At 44.8% G+C, this 6749-nt stretch overlaps 1 protein-coding gene across 1 annotated transcript in view; it reads left to right on the forward strand.

Annotated features, from left to right (window-relative positions):
- The window catches only part of CENPP (centromere protein P), a gene marked incomplete at both ends in the record, with an annotated part of 192368 nt that overhangs the window by 128774 nt on the left and 56845 nt on the right, over positions 1 to 6749 (forward strand). The gene's annotated exons all lie outside the window — the stretch shown is intronic.

A 6749-nucleotide genomic window follows, 5' to 3' on the forward strand; every position in this document is an offset into this window, starting at 1 on the left:
TAAATTTCTTGAATTTGATAGTGTGACTGTGATCATTGTCTCATGTCTCATGGCATACAAGAAAACGTCCTTGTGCTCAGGTGATTTGTTCTGAAGCACTGGACTAAAGTATTAGGATGTCTGCAACATACGTTCAAATGGTCCAAACCTGTTCCCTACTAATACATGGATGGATATAGTTATAGATATAAGTTTACAATTAAAGGCTGGGCGTGGTGGTGCACGCTTATAATCCCAGCACTTGGGAGGCTGAGACAGAAGGATCGCGTAGGTTCGAAGCCAGCCTCAGCTACTTAGTGAGGCTCCCAGCAACTTAGACCCTGTTTCCAAATAAAATATAAAATAGGGCTGGGAGTATAGCTCAAAGGTAGAAAGCCTCTGGGTTACACCCCCAGTACCACAAAAACAAAACAAAACAAAAAGGCTGGGACATGTAGCTTAGAGGTAGACCACCCCTGGGTTCAATCCCCAGTAACACACACACACACACACACACACACACACACACACACACACACACACACTAACCTCCCCCAAAAAGAAATTAATGCTAAAAAAGTAAGGCAAATAAGACAGTTTGTATTTTAACTCTTCAGTTTATACTTACCCTGGGGAAATATTTACAATAAAATTTATAAGTGTGTGTGTTGCCGGGTGTGGTGGCGCACGCTTGTAATCCCAGCACTTGGGAGGCTGAGACAGGAGGATCGCACAGGTTCAAAGCCAGCCTCAGCTACTTAGTGAGGCTCTCAGCAACTTAGTGAGACCCTGTTTCCAAATAAAGTATAAAATAGGTCTGAGAGTATAGCCCGGAGGTAGAAAAGCCCCTGGGTTCCATTCCCAGTACCACCAAAAATAAATAAATAAATAAGTGTGTGTGTGTGTGTGTGTGTGTGTGTGTGTGTGTGTGTGTGTGTGTTTCTGGGGATTAGACCCAGGGGCATTCTACCTCTGAACTGTACTCTCAACCGTATTTTTTATTCTTTTATTTTTGAGACAGGGTCTCACTAAGTTGCAGAGGGCCTCACTAAGTAGCTGAGGCAGGCCATGAACCTTTAATCCTCCTGTCTCGGAATCCCAAGTACTGGGATTACAAGTGTGCACCACCATACCTGGCTTAAAATTTGTTTTAAGTTAATTAAAGTGTTATTCTAAACAGATATTCAGCCGGGCGTGGTGGCGCACGCTTGTAATCCCCGCGCTTGGGAGGCGGAGACAGGAGGATCGCGCAGGTTCGAAGCCAGCCGCGCGCTGGCTTAGGAGACCCTGTTTCCAAAATGAAAATGTAAAAATAGGTCTGGGAGTGTAGCCCCGAGGTGGAAGGGCTTCCAGGAACCCCAGTACCACCCAAAAAAAAAAAAAAAAAAAAAAAACAGATATTCATAACATGAGTACATGAATCCCTGCAGGATTTGTAGAAAAATTTTATAAATTTCTTGATATATGCAAAGATTTTTTTTAAGCTGGGCATGGTGGCACACACTTGCAATCTCAGTGTTTGGAAAGCTGAGACAGGAGAATGTGGTTCACCGACAGCCTCAGCTACTTAGTGGGGCCCTCTGCAACTCAAACGTTACCTCAAAATAAAGAATAAAGAGTAGGTCTGGGGGTGTAGCTCAGAGGTAGAATGCCCCTGGGTTCCATCCCCAGTGCCTAAAATTTTAAAAAGTTTTTTTTTTTTTTCTGCAGAGAGAGACTATCAAAGCTTTTGTTCTAGTCTCCAAAAAGCTATCCTTCAAAGAGTTAAGAGCTCCTGCTCTAGAACAGACTCAGGATGTAAACATGTCCTTTATTCATGGTATTAGTTGAACTAGCCTTCAAATAGGTCACGTATTAAATTTGGCAGTTGTGATTGTAATTCTCAATTTACACAAAACAAATGTACCTTCAGCAGATCCTAATTTATGAAAAGATTTGCTTGTATCAACTGATAGTTTAAGTTTATTTGACCACAGAGATTCTGTTACTTAGAAACAAACCAGGACATTTTAATAACATGATGTATTGCTTTTCTTTTCCAAACTAATACAGCATTTAGTGTAATCACATGTTATTTTTAATACAACCCTGCTTTTCCTGGTGTGGGATTCACATTCTTCACATTTTATGCAAAGGAAAAAATGACCTAGAGTTTAAGTTTTGCCTTTATCCATTTTCATGTTGAAAGGGAAACAGAGCTTCGTAGAAAAAATAGTCACGCTTTTATTTTTTAGTTGTATAATCATGGAGTTCTACTTACTGAGTAAGAGACATTCAGTCCTTTGCAAATAACAGCATGCAGCAGATGGAATTTCAGCAGGAATTACCATCTCTGAATCTGGTGTTCCTGTCCTGTGAGTTGAAGCAGAGACGTGTGAGTAACATGCCGGGGCTGCCTTTGGGCACAGAGGCCCAGTGTTTGTGATCAGGACCGCATGGTTTGCAGCAGACATTCCTTCCTCTGAAGGGCCTCTGGTTCCACTGGATCAGTAAGAAAGGGAAAGACTTGCGGGGGTAGCCTGGCCCAAGTTGGCTGCGTGCGCTTCCTGGAAAGTCCTGGTTTGTCGGTGCAGACTGTGAAGAGGACCAGGAGAGGCAGGTGGAAGTCCACTCGAAGGTGATCTGTCAGGGAGGAGTCCTTCTCCATGGCCTGCTTCAGGAGCACACGCTCTCCCAGTTTGGCTGTTTTACATACTGTACAGCGTTTCCCCTTTTTAGATGTTTGGTTAATCATGGTGAGTCACACTCGCAGGTCAAACTTAATTTTCTCTCCTGACCATAGGGGTCAGGAAATGTTTTAAACCCTGATTGAGAAATGGTTTGACTCTTGTTTGCTGGGCCCCTCAGCCTGGGGATCCGCTCAGGGGTGGTCTCCACCCGGGTGTGTGCAGGGCGGTGGGAGCTAGCTACTGTGACCTAATGGGAAGGGGGTCGTGCAGAGTCATGTGGTTACCCCTCACATCAGGCAAGCGCCGCTGGAGCCTGGCCCGCCATGAAGCCCAAGGCATTGGCTTTCTAAACAGAGCGGCACGCAGAGAGCACTCCTTTCTCCAGGATGCTTCACGTCAATCTGAGGAGCCCTAACAGAGGTGTGGTGGCATGTCCCTGCAGTCCCAGCTCTTGGGAGGATGACATGCGCCTAAGAGCTGAGACCAGCTTGGGCAACATGCTGAGACTCCTGTCTTGAGTAGATAACGGTAAAAACAACTAAGTTTTGTCCACCGTGCTAAGAAGCCTGGTAGCCTTGAACAGGTCACATAACTCTGTGAGTGCCGCGTCCTGAAATCTACCTGCGCCAGCACTTTTTCAGGAAACCATCACCCAATTCTATCAGAGGGACACAGAAATTTTTCCCGTTCTTTGGACAAGGACACTACAACCCAGACTCTCACATCACTTGGCTAGGTCCAGGGCTGACCCTGATTCCAGCTCATCGCCACAGTGCTTGGGCTTTGTTTGTTTTTAACTACAGGAGATGAGTCTCTGCACTTTACCAGCTTACAGGGCTTAAGGGCCCTGAGGGCCATCTGGGCATAGGTTAGAGCTAGCCAGACCATCTGGCCCTGGTAACTTCAGTATTTTTAGATATTGGTTGATGGAAGATCTTGGTTCAGTCACGTGTGCATTTGAAAATACTTCTGTAAGGAAACTTCTCTAAATAAGAACTGGAATTGATATTATATAGCTTTTATTCCACCCTTGAGGTTTCACTAAAACAGCAGAATTTGAGTATTCTATTATGTGAGTGCCTGAGGAACATAGTAATTCGTGGCTTTTTTTTTTTTTTTCCAGTACTGGGAATTGAATCCAGGAGCATTCTACCTCTGAGCTACACTCTAAGCCCTAATTTTTATTTTTTATTTTGAAACAGGGTCTCACTAAATTGTGGAAGCCTCACTACATAGCTGAGGCTGACAAAGAACCTGCGATCCTCATGTCTTAACCTCCCAAGTACTGGGAACACAAGCGTGCGCCACCATGCCTAGCTCTTCATGGCATATGTATTTATTTATTTTGCATTACTGGGGATGGAACCCAGTACTCGAGGCATTCTACCTCAAGCTACACCCCCAGCCCTACTTTTTTATTCTTTTTTTGGAAATAGGGTCTTACTGAGTTGCACAGGGCCTCACTAAGTAGCTGAGTCTATCCGCTAACCACAGTCCTCCTGTCTTAGCCTCCCAAATGCTGAGATTACAAGCATGTGCCACCACGCCCGGCTTCAGGGCATATTTAAATGACAGCTTTGGAAGAGCAAACTCAGTATTGATATTTTGCAGAACCTGACTGATTACCAAGTTTTACCAGTTGACAAAGCACAATTTAATTGTTCAGGATGTATACTCTACAGTTGGCATGGTATGTGTATAAGCAATGCTTCAACTGTTCAGCATGGGAGGGGGTCTGGGCTAACAAAAGCAGTCATCTTAAGTAATAATTAGCTATGACTTAATGTGGAAGACCTCTAAGAAGATGCATTTGGTGCCATTTGGTGTTACCAACTCAAGAACAGGATTTCCAGTATATTCCAGCCCTGTGTACTTGCCATATGCCCTGTGCTTTCCTGCTGAGTACTCGCTGCCAAGATTCGGGCAGTACTCTCACTAAGACTTCCATAGAAACCCTCCAGGACATAGCCTGGGCCAGGAGGCAGAGGCAGACCTCAGAGTCCGAAGGTGCCGGTTAGGTCCAGACTCACCTGCCTGCTTGCGGGGAGGCCTCTGGGCACTCACACCAGGCCCTCCTGCAGGGCTCAGGGCAGGGCGAGGGTAGAGCTGGGAAGACTAGCTAGACTGTAAAACCTGCTTTGTCATTTAGATGGTATCCATTGGTTTTAAGAAGAAAAAGAGCCAGGTGTGGTGACGTATCTTCTCCTGCACCTGTTAGTGCGGTCAGTACTAGTACCTTCGCTACAAAAATCAGGTCTTTTGCTCTGTTTCCTTCTGCACTGCTCCTTTTCCACCTCCCTCCCGGTCCCTTCCTCTAGATTGCTGGCCTCTCCCCATTTATCTGAGTCCCTCTTGTCTCCTCATTTCTCTCTAGTTCCCCCATATATTAGAGAAAACAACATACAGTCCTGATTTTCTGAGACTGGCTGATCTCTGAGCAAATATTCCCTAATTCATCCATTTTATGACATAATTTTGTTCTTCTTTGGGGTGGAGAAACTTTTTTATTTATATTTATTTATTGTATGTGTTTATGGTAATAGGGATGGCACCCAAAAGCATCCTCCTTCCAGGATGCACCCCAATCCTATTTCATCTTTTCTTTGCAGACAGAGTCGTAGTAGGTTGATGAAAGTCTCACAATCTGCTGAGGCTATCTTTTGAATCTGCGATTCTCCCATCTCGGTTTCTCGAGTACTGGGATTACAGGCATACGCCAACACTCCTGGCTTCTGTTTTAATTTTTTCCCCATTTTTAATTTATTTCTTTCAAGACCGCCGCCTTACGATTTCCAGAGAAAAAATACAAAACAAGAAACAGACTTGGCTTCAGATCCATAAGCAGTGTGCTGGAGTTTGAAGCGCTCCTGCTAACACTGTTGGAGAGGACGTCAGCTTATTCCGGGCCACTCGAGTGTTCCTCAGGAATGAGCATGGTTCTCTTGTCCTCCCTCGGGGAGCCACTGCTCCTGCTCTTTGACATGTTTTCCATGTAGAAGACAGGGAGCCTGGAAATCATGCTGACAGAGCAGGCCATCTGCAGTCCTTGCCAGAACCAGAGGCTAACGGGCACCTTCTCCTTTTAAAGAAGGTGAGTGCGGAAACAGCTCCCAATTCAAAACCACCACGTCTGCCAAGCACCGGTCCCATTCCTGCCAAAGTCGGGCTCCGGCATGTTCCCCACCTGCTGTTCCTGCTCTTCTGACCACCAACCCCAGCACTCCAACTCCTAGCCCTGGCTCCTTTTTTAATCTTTAAAAAAATAATTTTAAGCTTGGGAGGCAGAGACAGGAAGATTGCACAGGTTCGAAGCCAGCAGTGCTGGCTTAAGAGACCCTGTTTCCAAATAAAAAAGTATAAAAATAGGTCTGGGAGTGTAGCCTGGAGGTAGAAGGGTTTCCAGGAACCCCAATACCACCAAAAAAATAAAATAAAATAAAATATAAAATAAAAAATAAAAAAATAATTTTACCCGGACGTGGTGGCACATGCTTGTAATCCCAGCATTCGGGAGGCTGAGACTGGAGGATTGCGGTTCGCAGACAGCCTCAGCTACTTAGTGAGGCCCTTTGCAACTCAGTGAGACCTGGTTTCAAAATAAAGAATAAAAAATAGGGCTGGGGGTACAGCTCAGAGGTAGAATGCCTCTGGGTTCCATCCCCAGTACCACAAAAAAAAAATAATAATAATTTTAATTAGACGTGGTGGCACAGACTTGTAATCCCAGTACTTGGGAAGCTGAGACAGAAGAATACAATTCAAGAACAGCCTCAACAACATAGCAAAACTCTCAGCAATCTAGTGAGACTCTGTTTCAAACTAAAAAATGAAATAGGAACCAGCTGTGGTGGCGCACCTTTGTAATCCCGATACTTGGGCGGCTGAAACAGGAGGCTGTCAGGTTTGTGGCTAGTGTCAGTGACTTAGTGAGGACCTCTGCAGCTTAATGAGACCCTGTTTCAAATTAAAGAATGAGAAACAGAGCTGGTGATGTAGCTCAGAAGTAGAATGCCTCTGGTTCAATCCCCAGTTCTGCAAAAAATATAAAATAAAATAGGGCTGGGGGTGCAGTGTTCTTTCTCTTATACATGTATATATAAT

The sequence above is a fragment of the Muscardinus avellanarius genome, assembly GCF_963383645.1.
Source record: "Muscardinus avellanarius genome assembly, chromosome: 13".
NCBI lineage: Eukaryota > Metazoa > Chordata > Mammalia > Rodentia > Gliridae > Muscardinus > Muscardinus avellanarius.